This window comes from Oryctolagus cuniculus, chromosome 7 (assembly GCF_051225735.1).
Source record: "Oryctolagus cuniculus isolate XC-2025 breed Fujian yellow rabbit chromosome 7, ASM5122573v1, whole genome shotgun sequence".
NCBI classification, from domain to species: domain Eukaryota; kingdom Metazoa; phylum Chordata; class Mammalia; order Lagomorpha; family Leporidae; genus Oryctolagus; species Oryctolagus cuniculus.
In genome coordinates this window covers 20135644-20150373 of record NC_142873.1, presented here as the reverse complement: position 1 = coordinate 20150373, position 14730 = coordinate 20135644, and the positions used below count along the sequence as shown (strand labels likewise).

The 14730-nt window shown below is 39.1% G+C and overlaps 1 protein-coding gene across 1 annotated transcript in view; it reads left to right on the top strand.

Moving 5' to 3' along the window:
- DPP6 (dipeptidyl peptidase like 6) overlaps window positions 1-14730 on the top strand; it is a 1254484-nt gene that overhangs the window by 127531 nt on the left and 1112223 nt on the right. The gene's annotated exons all lie outside the window — the stretch shown is intronic.

The window sequence follows — 14730 nt, the reverse complement described above, 5'->3', positions numbered from 1 at the left end:
GCACAAAGGTTTCCAACGATGGTGCAGCTCAAGGGTTGGGCATTTCCAAGAACAATTTGCTTCCTTTGAAAGCCTGAGCAGAGAGTGTGTTTTCAGCTTTCTGTGTGAGGGATTAAATCTCCCACTCTCATTCACAATAACTCTCCACATGCTGCTTTGTAGACTTTTTTCCCCTTCAGCTTTAAACAGAGATGTTTAATGAGGATGAGATTTTTATTTCCTTTTCCATATTTAGGAGTTGCTGAATGTGAGGGGGACGAATGAGGCTTGCTATGGTGGAGTTAATGGAGGCACTATATAATTATCATTATCTGCTACAATTAAGGCAGCATCAGGCTGTGTTTTGACAGTTTATTGTGGTATGTGGTGCTGCAGTAAAGTGATATTTATACCCCTATGACTGCTTTGCTGTTCAGAAATCCATAACTATATAAATGCAGTCTCTGGATAGAGCGTATTTATTCCGCATTTCTCTGTTAGGGTGCCTCTTTAAATTGGGAATGTGGCCCACAACGCAAGAATAAACCCATAGAAGAGATCAGAAAATAAAAAGATGTTTGATAATAATGAACAAAGGCCTCCCTTGTTCCTTATGCTGGAATCTAACAGTCAGTGGCTTAAGGCTGCGTAGGTGATGTGCCAGGATACAAAGACTGGGCTTGCAGAGATATAGGGCAGCTGGACCACAACTGACACATCTGGAGAAGAGGGATGCTTGATGTGAGAACTGGAGGAGCTTCCGCCAACAATGCACAAAAGAGACTCATAACTCGCAATTGAACCTTCACTCAACCTGGATTCAGGAGATTGACATCCAAGGGGACGAGGTGAGGCTGTTCATGAAATGACAAAGACAAGTGGTGAAAAACCAAGAGTTGTGTGAGAGGTGACTGTCTAGACCAAGTTGTGCAGGAAAACGTGATTTGGACATGAGAACTGAAATCACTGTTCTGGGATGGACAGGACAGACACTCTAAGATATCCATGTGACATTGGAATTGTGCCTTGGCTATTAATAAGCAATGTGAATGTCCATCTGATTTACCATCTGCATTGCGGAGACCATCACCATGTCCACTTACGATGGTTTGAGTATGGTTGGTCCTTTCTGGAAATCATGTTGAAATTTGATTGCCATTGTGGGGATGCTGAGAAGGGAGACCTTTAAGAAGTGACTAGATCCTTAAGAAAGATTAATAATGCCTTTTCAAGGGACTGAGTTAATTCTTCTAGAACTGAATTCATTGCCGCTAGAGTGGCTTGCTTTCTTTCATTCAACAGCAGAAATGGGAGGGGGAGGATTGCGGGGAATAGAGATCTGCCATCAGCTGGTTCACTCCCTAAATGCCAAAACAGCTGATTCAAAGTCAGACCCAAGCCACAAGCCTCAAACTGATTGGATCTCCCATGTAGATGGTAGGGAACCCAAAATCTTGGGCCATCATTGCATCAGGTGCCTTAAAGTGATGCTGTCTCTAATGCTTTGCCTCTTCCACGTGCACCTTTCACTTTTCCACTAGGGTATGACACAACACAGAGCCTTTGCCAGCATCACCAACTGATCTTGGACTTTTAGTTTCTAGAACTGTAAGAAATAAATTTCTATGCATTATATAAATGATCAGGTTAAGGCATTTTTGTAACAGAAGTACAAAACAGTTTAAGGCACTTATTGGTAAGGTTAAATTAGCCAATGGATGGAGGAGATCCGGGATGGCTGAATAGAGTTAACCACGCTGGCTTAAGCTGCTCTGGGATTTGAAAAGAACAAAGGAAGGACTATGTATACAGTGGTCTGACTGATGGAAAATTTTGGCAAAGATTTGAAAATAAAAGCAAAAAATGAAGACTTCTGTGGGCAAGAGGAGAGAAGACAGAGACACCACTGCAGCCAGCTATGCAGTGCAGCCCGCTGATGGCTGTGAGCCACCATCTTTATACAACAAGGTAGGAAGAAATTACTGTGTACTGCTCCAGGCAGTTTTAGCCGAGAAAGAATTGCACAGTAACCCACTAACATAACTCAGCCGCCTGGAGAGCTGGCTGGGGTCTGAGCAACTGAGGTGCTTGGAGCAGGGATGCCAACTTGCTCCCTTCCCCTACCCTACTCCCACAAGAGCACCGTACGCAGTAGAGGAATGTTGCACAGTGCGTATCTGTTCTGCTAGCATCAGAGTCAGAGGCAGGGCATCATGTGGGTCAAAGGACAACTCCCCTGCATCTTGCAACTGTGGGGATGTTTGAGCATTAGACCCAGAGCTACTCTCATGCACTCTGCGTGAGCAAGGGGGATTCACCTTACCTTCTAGGTGCTAACATCTGAAGCAGCCCATAAAAACTCCCACCTGGGAGATCTGGGTAGTGACCCCATTATACCCTGTAACAGCAGGACTGTAACAATTTGATCTAAATTTCTCAGTGCCACTGGAATCCACCAGGTGAACATAGGAGAAGAACCTATCTGCATTCCACTTTTCTGGGCTCATAACCTCCAGATTAAAATCTCCTGTTTAGCTTGTAGTAACCCTCTAGGACTGGAACATGGTTCATTTCACATCCTCTAGTCCTAGACTAGGACTAGGGCTGTTTGTATTATAAGCCACAGTAACAATTGAACTCTCCGAGCAGGACCTGAGGAAGGGTCCATCTATACAATGCAATCCTAGAGCCAAAGCAACTGATTCGACAATCCCCAGCATCATTCAGGCTTGCCAGTAATACTAGGGGGCAGCTACCCTTGTTTCCCTCAGCAAAAAGAACAAGGTCCTGGCTACCACATTTGTCAGGAAGACTAACACTGAACTCTCCATGTGCCAAAGATGTACATCCAAGGAGACACTTATTAATCTCAAAGCCACAGTTCTCTCCTTGGGAACTGCAGCAGGCTAGAGTTCTGTGTCACTTCTAGACACAACTGACATTAATTAGATGAAATCACTCAGACTACAATCCTGAGCTCACCTAGAACCAAAGTCAAAGCAACAAGCCAAGTAATACCCTGCATTCCAGTTAAACAATAAACTCTTTTCCAACAAAATTGATTCCATAAAGAAGAAGGGTTGAATATACCAGATGGGCAAATGTCAACATAGGGACACAGGAGATATGAAGAGGCAAGGGGACAGGACACTTCCAAAGGAAAATAATACTCCTGGGATGGGAGCTGTGGTGCAGCCCGGTTAATGCTCTGGCCTGAAGCACTGGCATCCCATATTGGTGCCAGTTCGAGTCCCAGCTGCTCCAATTCCCATCCAGCTCTCTGCTATGACCTGGAAAAGCAGTACAAGATGGCCCAAGTCCTTGGATCCCTGCACCCACATGGGAAACCCAGAAGAAGTTCCTGGTTCCTGCCTTCGGTTCAGCACAGCTCTGGCTAACTGGGGAGTGAACAAATGGATGGAAGACCAACCTCTCTCTCTCTCTCTCTCTCTCTTTCTGCCTCTCCTCTTTCTGTATAACTATGACTTTCAAATAAATTAAAAAATCTTTAAAAAAAAAGAAAATAATACTCCTCCAGAATTAGATCCTAAACTGAAGGAAATCTATGACAAATATAGAATTCAAAATACTGATTGTAAGGGAACTCAGTAAGTTGCAAGAGAATACAGAGAGACAGATTAAGGAATTGAGGAAATCAATGAGTGACATAAGTGAAAACATCATTACTAAGGAGATAGAACTCATTAAGAAGAACGAAATAGAAATTTTGGATATGAAATCTTCAGTCAATGAAATAAAAAATATGATTGAGAGCTTTAATATCAGAATAGCCCAAATGGAAGAAAGAATTTCTGACCTTAAGGACAAGAGTATTGAAGTAGCCCAATGAGATCCAAATAAAGAGAAAAGAATTAAAAAGAATGAAGAACGTCTATGTAAAATATGGGATACCATTAAATGACCATGTTCTAAGCATTCCTGAAAGAGAAGAAAAGGAAAAGGGCATTGAGAACGTGGTAAATTAAATAATAGTTGAAAATGTCCAAGTTCTGAAAGAGATATAGACATCCAGATATAAGAAGCTCAGAGGGGCTGGCACACGGCTCATTAGGCTAATCCTCCACCTTGCGGCGCCGGCACCCTGGGTTCTAGTCCCTGTTGGGGCGCCAGATTCTGTCCCGGTTGCCCCTCTTCCAGGCCAGCTCTCTGCTGTGGCCAGGGAGTGCAGTGGAGGATGGCCCAAGTGCTTGGGCCCTGCACCCCATGGGAGACCAGGATAAGTACCTGGCTCCTGCCATCAGATCAGCATGGTGAGCCGGCCTCAGCGCACTGGCCGCAGCAGCCACTGGAGGGTGAACCAACGGCAAAGGAAGGCCTTTCTCTCTGTCTCTCTCTCTCTCACTGTCCACTCTGTCAAAAAAAAAAAAAAAAAAAACACTCAGAGAACTACAAGCAGACTCAAAAAACGGGTTTTCTCCAAGGCATATTGTTATCAGATTGTCAAAATTTAAAGACAAGGAGAGAATCCTAAAGACAGTATGAGAAAAGCATGAAGTTCTCTATAAACGAAAACCTATTATATTAACATCAGATTTCTCAGTGGAAACCCTGCAGGCCAGAAGAGAGTGGGATGATATATTCAAAGTCTTAAAAAAAAAAGTTCCAACCAAGAATATTATAATCAGTGAAGATATCCTTTAAAAGTAAAGGAGAAATAAGATAAGCAAAAATAGAGAATTCACCACCACCACACCAGCCTTACAAGAAATTCTGAATGGCATCCTACATTTGAAGTAAACATGAAAACACAGGACACCACCAAATTCACTAACAGAGCGGGTAGAATCATTATCCAATCCAAAAAAAAAAAAAAAATACAGGACTAAGTTCTTATCTATCAATACTAACTTTGACTATAAATGGATTAAATTCACCAACCAAAAGACTTAGGTTGGCTGAATGGATAAAAAACCATGACCCCACTATATGCTGCTCATGAGAGACACTTCACAAAGATACACACAGACAAAAAGTGAAGGGTTGGACAAAGACATACCAGGAAAATAGAAGCCAAATGTGAGCAGGTGTAGCTATCCTGATATCAGATAAGACAGATGTTAAATCAAAAATTATGAAAAGAGATAAAAGTAGATTATATTTTGATAAAAGAGTCAATTCAGCCAGAAGACCTAACAATCATAAATATATGCACACCCAACACAAGGCTACCCAGATTTATACAGAAAATATTATTATTTTATATTATATATATTTTATATATGTTTATATTATATATTATATATATTTATATATATTTTATATATTATATATATTATTTTTACTATAATCTTAAAATATGTTATCTCAAAAACTTCAAAAAAGGGAGAAGGAATGAGGATGGAAGGAGAGAGGGGAAGGGAGAGAGGGATTATCATTATGTTCTTAGGATTGTATCTACAAATCACATTGGATCTCTTAAAAACTATTTAAAATTAAAAACTTATAAATAGATCAGTCAGTGTATGAAGAGTGCTCCATGCAATATCTTTAACGTGGTGTTCGTTGAATAAAGGTTGCCATTATTATTTTCATTATAAAAATGAGTATGATTATTCCAGGACAGCCAAGGATTGTGATGTATAGATCAGTGTATTTCAGTTTTTTGAGTGGGCTACTATTTCATTCTAAAGCAATGACTTGTAAAGTTTTAATCTCAACTACTTTGGTACCTTGAGGAAACTCCACTGCATCAGGAGTGTAGGAATGTGTGCTGCTTCTCGTCCCCTCTGGCTTCTGACTGGGTTTGGCCAATAGGAATGACCAAGAGTTCTTCAAGGGCAACAGGAGAGTGAGAGCAGATCCCCCTTCTCTGCCTATTGATTTCCTGTACTGAGGACTAGGGTTTTATCGGGCAGGCTGGGCACTCTCCCCTGGGGTCCAGCTCCTGCTCTATCATCTAGTTCCCTGAGGCCATGGAGGCTGAGTGGCTTCCTGGTTACCAGCTGTGGGGAGTTATACCATCCTGGGGTGATTCCCTAACTAGCCATACCCCTACAAACCGGCCCGTCCCTCCACTTCCCAGCCTGAGTGTGCTTTCTACTCCCCGCCACAGGCACTTCCTGTTGTCCTTTAAATCACATCCATATGACTGTCTCCATGGCTTCAAAGCTATCTATAGCACACTTTACCTCATCTCTTTCTGTCTCACCTCCACCGAAATAGCTTATATTTTACCCTTTGTCACATAGACGCACAAACACATGCCTAATATACAAACAAAGCAGAGGAGAGATAAGTTAGTCCTCTGTGCCTACTTCTCCCTGTTTTAATTATGTAGAATATGTTAATTTTTTAAAGCATTACTGAAATGCTTAGTAAAGTAGCAGGTGTTACAAAATTGCATTTTCATTATCCTTCTCCATATCTGGCATGGAAATTATGATTTCTCTAGCTATGTTACCATTTGCTAAATATTCCTAGGCAGTTATCACAGATAATGCTTCTTTTTAAATCATAGTTAGATGATTAGAAACTTTTGGTTAATTAATTTTACATATTTGAAGGAAGGATTTTGGATAAATCTAAGGTAGTAGGATTAATATTATTAACGCTAATAGTTATCACAAGCCAAGCACATATTTATAATTAAATGTATAAAGGTAGACTTCCTGCTGTAACAATATTGAAAACTGAGTTAGTACAATTTATAGTCTCAAAATAATTTTTATACTCAGCTACACTTTCTAAGTAAGACATGTTTGGCCAAGGGCTTAATATAAATAAATTGTAGTTATTAATTCATATATACCGAGATCTGCATAGACATTTCTCAAAAGAATACATACAAATGACCAACAGGTATATGAAAAACACTTACAATCACTGATCATTGGGGAAATACAAATTAAAACCACAATGAGATACCACTCCACACTTGTTAGATTGGCTATCATCAAAAAGATGAAAGAGAAAAAATGTTGGCCAAGATGCTGGGAAAAGGAAAGCTTTATAAACTGCTGTTGTAAATTAGAATAGCCCTTTTGGAAAACTATGAATTTTCCTCAAACAACTAGAAATGATATCACCACATAATCTAGTAATATTACTCCTGTGTCTAACCAAACAAATTAGAATCAGCATGCCAAACCCCCAGGTTAAGTGTCCATCAATGGTTGAATGGGTTAAAATGGGTGGTATATATAAATAAGGGAGTACTGTACAGCTTCTTCAAAAAGAAGGAAATTCTGCCGTTCGCGACAACATGGATGAACCTGGAGACACTATGTTAGATTCAATAAGCCAGGAACAGGGAGATAATTACTGTATGACCTCAGTTACAAGGAGAATCTAAAAGTGTGGACGTCGTAGAAGTAAAGATGGTGGTTACCAGATGACGAGGAAAAGGAGCAAGCTGGCCCAGGCATTACAAGTCACAGGTAGAAGGGCTAAATTCTGCTGTTCTATTGCATAGTATGGTGACTATTAACAATGCATTGTATACCTCACATAGTTCTGAGAGGGTTTAAGATGCTCCACTCCCCAGAAAGTATTTGAGGTGATTTGCCTGATTTGATCATTACACAGGGTAGACATGTATAGGAACATAAGGTAATACCCCATAAATAGATATAACTACCATTTGTCAATTAAAAATAAAACAGAAAAAGGTTCCCCTCCAGGGGTTTTAGCTCTGTATCTGAATGGTTCAGGTCTCTTCTTTAAAGACATCTACCCCTGTGTTGATTCTACCTTCAATTCACCTCACACATGAACCCCAGGTAATTTTCAGTTAAAACTTCAGGATTGTATTTTATTTTGTTTTTGGGTATTGCGTTAGTTTGCTTTTTGTTACTTTAACTAAAATACTTGTGAGGAGTTTCTTTTTGGGGATGAAGAATAGGATTATCACAGTTCAGGTTGTGGGGTTGAGCAGCCCTGTAGTCCTGTGTCAGGTGGAAGCTGTCATGGCTGGTGATGAGGAGCGCTCCCTGTGAGCCAGGCGGGACAGAGAGAAAACACAGGCTGAACCTTACTGACAAACATCTCACAAGGGGTTGAGACCTCCCTTTGGCCCCCACCTGAGAGATGCTGTCAATAGATCAAGTCTCCACCCTTAATCAATCACTCATGAACATTAGGACATCAGAGTATAAAAAGTTGCACCAATTTGGGGGAGAAATCTCCTGCTATGTCTATAACAGATATTTTAAATAAAATAATGCCTAGAATTTGTTCTCCTAGTAGGGAGGGCATTTTTTTCTAGAAGAACAGATACAAGTTCAGACTGAGCTTGTACTTGGAAAAGGAAAGCAAGCTAGATGTAGTGGCCTTAATAACATGTTTTTTTTCTTACATATTTTAGGTTGCTCCAAATATCTCAATTAGTGAAGAGCAGGTTTTAATGCATTAAAATGTTTGAAAATGTTTATAAAAACTCTACAGTTAAAGAAGTTTAGACTTAAAGCATAAATGGGCACCACATTATTTAAAACACTTTTCGTAAATGGTCAGTTTTCCTAATGCAAAAAAAAAATGCAGATCAATATATGAAGAAAAAATAGACCAATTGGGAAAAATAGGCCAATATGATGAGCAGTTTCCAGGAAAAAAAGGTATATAAGAAAATGCATTTTCTCAGATAATATTAAATAAGATTTTATCTTAAATGTTTATTTCTACTTAAAATACATAAATGCACATTTGTTAAATAATCTTTTGACCTAATTAGTATTTAATGTTTTCTTTATTATGTAACCATTATGCATTGCCTTTTATTTCTAATTCTAGTTTCTTTTAATGTACAACAATAAATTTAAAACCTTCTAAGTCTAGGGGCTGGTATTATGGCATAGTGGGTAGGACTCCACTGTGACACCAGCATCTCATTTGGGCACTGGTTCATGTCCCAGCTGCTCCACTTCCCATCCAGCTCCATGAGTGAGCCAGTGGATGGAAGATCTCTCTCTCTCTGTCTCTCCCTTGCTCTCTGTAACTCTGATTTTCAAATAAAAAAATAAATATTTTTTTAAAAAAGTGATAAACCCTTCTAAGTCTAAAATCCTTAGAGATTTTCTCTTTTCACACCTGATATTTTTGTTCAGGATGTATTTATTTGTTTGAAAGTTAGAGAGAGGGAGGGAGAGGAGAGAGAGAGAGAGAGAAAGAGACAGACACAGAAACACTGCAGTCAGGTCTGGGCCAGGCTGGAGTCAGGACCCAGAATTTCCATCCTGGTCTCCCACTTCAGTGACAAAGCTCTTGGGCCATCTTCTGCTGTCTTCCAAGGCACATTAACAGGAAGCGGGATGGGAAGCAGAACAGCCAAGACTCACACCAGCATTCTGATATGGGATGCAGGCGTTGCAAGTGGTGGGTTAACCCAATGTGCTACAATGCTGGCTGCTCACACATGGTCTATTTTTTTAAATTATGTATGTATTTATTTGTGAGGCAGAGAGAAGGAGAGAGGGGGAAGCAGGGAGGAAGAGAGAGAGCATGAACAAATACTCTCATCCTCTCTCATGCTCCAAATGCCTGCAGTAGCCAGGATGGACTGGGAGTTGGGAACTCCATGAAAGTCATCCACATAGGTGGTGGGAACTCCAAGTACTTGAGCAACCACCATTGCCCACCAGGGTGTGCATTAGCAGAAAGCTAGAATTAGGAACTAGAACCAGGAATTGAGCCCAGATACCTCATTGTTGGGTAGGGAAGTCTTAACTGCTAGGATAAATAGCTCCCCACATAGCCTATATTTAATAGTTTTATTGAGATGTAATTTTATACCAAGAAGCTCACTCATTTTAAATGTATAATTCAGTGATTTTCAATACACTTGCATAGTTGTTCAACTATCAACTGCATATAATTGTTGAACATTTTCATCAATCCAAAAAGAATTCACACCTCCTGCCTTCAACCCACATTTTCCCCAGTTCCAGACCATCACTATTTTCTGGCTTTATATATTTCCCTATTCCAAGCATTTTATATAAATAGAATCATACAATATGTAGTATTTTATGAATGGCTTTCACTTAAGCTAAAGTGCTTTCGAGGTCCACCCATGTTTGTAGTACACATCATTATTTATTCCTTTTTAATTGTATAATATTCCTTAGCAAATAAAATATGTTAAGCAAACTTGGTTAAATTCATTTTGTTTATTTATCAGTTGATTAGACAATTGGACTGTTTACCCCTTTGCCTATTTTAAATAATGGTGCTCTAAAGATTTGTGTACACATTTTTGTATAGGTATATGTTGTCATTTCTCTTGGGTATACACTGAACATTGGGATGGCTACATCAAATAGCAACTTCATAGATACTATTTTGAGGATCTGCCAGGCTGTTTTACACATCTGCACCGTTTTATATTTCCACCAGCAATGTGTAAGTGTTCGTTTCCCCACATCCTTTGCATCCTGTTTGTTCTCTGACTTGCTTTTTTTAAAATTTATTTTGACAGGCAGAGTTAGACAGTGAGAGAGACACAGAGAAAGGTCTTCCTTCCGTTGGTTCATCCCCCAAAGGGCTGCTACAGCTGGAGCAATGCCGATCTGAAGCCAGGAGCCAGGTGCTTCTTCCTGGTCTCCCATGCAGGTGCAGGGGCCCAAGCACCTGTGCCATCCTCCACTGCCTTCCCTGGGCCACAGAACCCGGCGCCCATATGGGATGCCGGCACTGCAGGTGGAGGATTAAAGTGAGCCACGCCGCCAGCCCCTCTGACTTGCTTCTTATAGTAATTCTAGTTGAGTGTGAGTGGGTAACTCATGGTGGCTTGGAATTTAATATTCCTTTGTAGAAAAACAAAAGAGCCAGACTTGTGTTTTTAAAAATATATGCTCAGGTCATTTTTCATAGGGGAGAAATACTGTGTGTAGTATGCGTGCTTCAGGCACAGATAATTTGTGGGACTTACTCTTTTAGCTATTGCGATGTGTTGTCATAATCAAATTAGTAGTCAATGACAATTAAGTTTTTGCCCCTTTCTGTGCACGTATATCCCAGGCTCAGTGGGAAGAACCCTGGCAGAACTTGAGAGATCTGTATGTTCCCAGCTGTGTCCCTAAACCAAAGATCCTAAATAAGCTCATCAACAGATGAGAATTATTTGTCTCCAACATTTCACCAAAGTGACGTAAAGATAAATTGATGAATGGGAAAACCTTAGGGTTTTACCAATGTATTTGTAGCTGCATTCTATCTGTCACACATACACATGCACACACACACATTGCGTTATATGTATAGAGTTGAAAGAATAAAGAAAAGCCTCAATTTGTGTCAGGTGATGGTGGAGATGGCAGTGTTTTCTGGCAAAATGTCAACGAACAAGATGGACTACACAGCAAAACAAGATTACTCATTCAGAGCAACAGCCAACGGCAGTTTTTATTGTTGTTTTTCTCAAGATTCTAATGAGGATGATGGAGTAATTGGTATGCTTCCTGGCAGGAGGTCATCATCTTGTCTTGCAGCACGCAAATCAGAGGGACTCCAGTGTCTTCCTCTTTGCATTATAGTTGTCACCTAGTAACTACAGCCTGAGTGACAGGGTACAAATGACATGTTAGTGGATGAAACGTGGCCATAATTAAATCAGAACCCTTTATTTAACACTTATTCTTTTGCTAACATATCAAATGATCAAAGATGTTTTTATTTAGAAATCCTTTGTCTATATCAGACAGTTTTGAGAGCCATTGCTCATGGTTCAGTCTCATGAACTTTCTTGTTACAATTTGTGCCTTTCACTTCTGCGACTGGCACTCCACTGTGCCTGCATCGAGAACTGGACTTCCATCTGTGCAGAAAATATTGCGTGAATGTGGATTGCCATGACAAATTTATCCTCACGACTTTCATGCTCTCTGAATTTCTCTCACAAATATCCACATTGGTTGGACTATTATTCCCTCTTCAAAACTCATGCTGTTTTATTTCCCTAACTTGCCCTTTATTCTGTTTTTAATAGATCTATAATCTTTCCATCTCTAATGTTTTACCCTAAAGAGCAGTTTTTTTTTTTCTCCAAGAACTCTTTGTATCACCATCAGCTAGAAACATTGCACAATGTAGATTCTTCAGCCTGAAGCTAGACCTACTGGGTCAAGAAGTGGCTTCGAAGTGTGTATTTTCACAAGCAACCAGGTACACTGTGGAAGGTGCTTTGCTCTGATTAATCGCACAAGCATGTACCAGAGTAAGTGAACCTTGGACCATAATAAACAATATTCTGTACTGTGGCACTAAGAACTGACTCACTTTCCTCCTTAGCTATATATTACAATGAGGGTTAGAGTTAACACACAATTTTTGTAGAAATATTTAAAAATTATTAGTATAAATATTAAATTATAATATTTATTGAATATGCAACTGGTTTCTAGATAACCCAAAGCTACTAATTTGGGAAATCTTACATTTATTTATAATCTCTAAAAATGATACATAATACATGTTACATGCTAACAATTAGGCACTGTCCTTCATGAATCACTTTATTTACATGAATATTTTACATTTATTCATTAAAGATCAAGATGAGCCCATAAGGTGCTCTTATTATCTCGCCATTTCAGATGAATAGGCTGAGGCCCGGGGCCTCTTGCACCAACAAATGGAAGAGCTGGGATTTAACACTAGGAAATCCAGCCCCATGCTGTGGTGCTTAGCAGTGACACACATCACTTCTCATTATACAGCAAGTGTATTTCTTGGGGGCGGCACAGTCGGAGCAGCAGGTTAAGTTGCCACTTGCAGCACCAGCATCCCACATGGAGTGCCGGTTCAAGTACAAACGGTTCCCCTTCCAATACAGTTCTCTGCTGAGGCACCTGGAAGGCAACAGAAGATAGTCCAAGTGCTTGGGCCACTGCCACTCGTATAGGAGACCAAAATGGAGTTCCTGGCTCCTGGTTAAGGTGTGAGGGAATTAAACCAGTGGAGATGAAGCGTCTCTCTCCTCCCTCCTTCCCTCTCCTCCTCCCCCTCTTCCCCCTTTCTTCCCCCTCTTCCTCTATCATTCTTCCTTTCAAATAAACAGCAAATTGAAAAAAAGGAAACATATTTCTTTAAACTTTGAGCAGTTTTTCAAATATATATAGAGAGTACATAACTACAATTGAGCTTTTATGTCATCATAACTCCACAGCTATATATCTGTGGCATCTAAAGAATATATTTGATCATTTAGAGTACATTTGAAGAAAAACTAACCTAAAATGAAGGCTGGAAACAGACATTGACCCTATTCTATGGAGCTTAAAATACAGGGATAAATACAATTTTTTTTCCATTTTATTTTAATTGATTTTAACAGATTCAATATGATTATAGATACAAGCCTAAGAATATAATGATATTTTCTTCCTCCCTCCCTCACACCCTTCTTCTTTCTTTTTTTAAACTTTTGAGATAATGTATTTTAAATTTTCATTAGTGCAAAAAGGATTAGTACTTCACTGAATAAGGTCTTTATCATTAAATGATACTGCATTTTATCAAATGGTTTCTGTGCATCTATTGAGATAATCATATGGTTCTTATTCTTCAATTTGTTTATATGATATATCGTTTTTATTGATTTACATATATTGAACCACCCCTGCAGTCCAGGGAAAAAAAAACTCACTTGGTCCTGGTGAATGATCTTGCTGATGTGTTTTTTGATTTAATTAGCTGGTATTTTATTGAGGATTTATGCATCTATGTTCATTGTTGATATTGGCCTATAGTTCTCTTTCTTTCTTGTATCTTTCTCTGGTTTTGAAATTAATGTGATGCTGGCTTCATAGAAGGGGTTTGGGAGGATTCCTTCACTTTCAACCAGTTTGAATAGCTTGAAAAGGATTGGAATTAGTCCTTCTTTAAATGTCTGATAGAAGTGAGCAGTGAAGCCATCTGGTCTTGGGCTTTTCTTTATTGGGAATGTCTTTCTTAATCATTTAATATCCGTCTTAGTTTTCTGTCTGTTTAGATTTCCAATATCTTTGTTCCTCAATTTTGGTAAATTGTATGTGTTCAGGAATCTATCCATTTCTTCTAGATTTTCCAATTTGTTGACATTTAGCTGTTTGTAGTATTTCCTGATGATTCTTTTTATTACTGTGATATCTGTTGTTACATCTCCTTTTTCATATGATTTTATTGATTTGGTCTTTCTCTCTCTTGTGCGCACTCTCTCTCTCTCTCTGCCTCTCCTTCTCTCTCTGTGTAACTCTTTCAAGTAAATAAATAAATCTTTTAAAAAATCATTACATAATGCCTGTCTATGTCTCTTTTAATAGGTTTGGTATTAAAGTCTATTTTGTCTGATATTAGGATGGCTGCCCAGATAATTTTTGCTTTCTGTTAGCCTGTAATATCTTTTTCCATCCTTTCAGTTTCAGTCTGCATGTATCATTGATGGTGAGGTGTGTTTCTTGTAGGCAGAAAATAGATGGGTCTTGTTTGTTGATCCATTCAGCCAGCCTGTATCTTTTAATTAGAGAATTTAGGTTATTTTCATTCAATGTTACTATTGATAAGTAGTGACTTAGCCCCGCCATTTTCCCAAAAGTATTCCCAATGTTTGCTTTGAATTTCCTTTGTTCTTTTGGTACAATTTTTGTACATTCTTTCATAATGATGACTATGTTTTTGTGTTTTTCTGTGTAGCACACCCTTAAACTCACTTGTAAGGTTGGGAGAATAGTGACAAATTCTTTCAGCTTCTCTTTGTTATAGAAGGTCTTTATTTCATCTTAATTCAAGATGAAAGGTAGCTTTGAAGGGTGATATTCT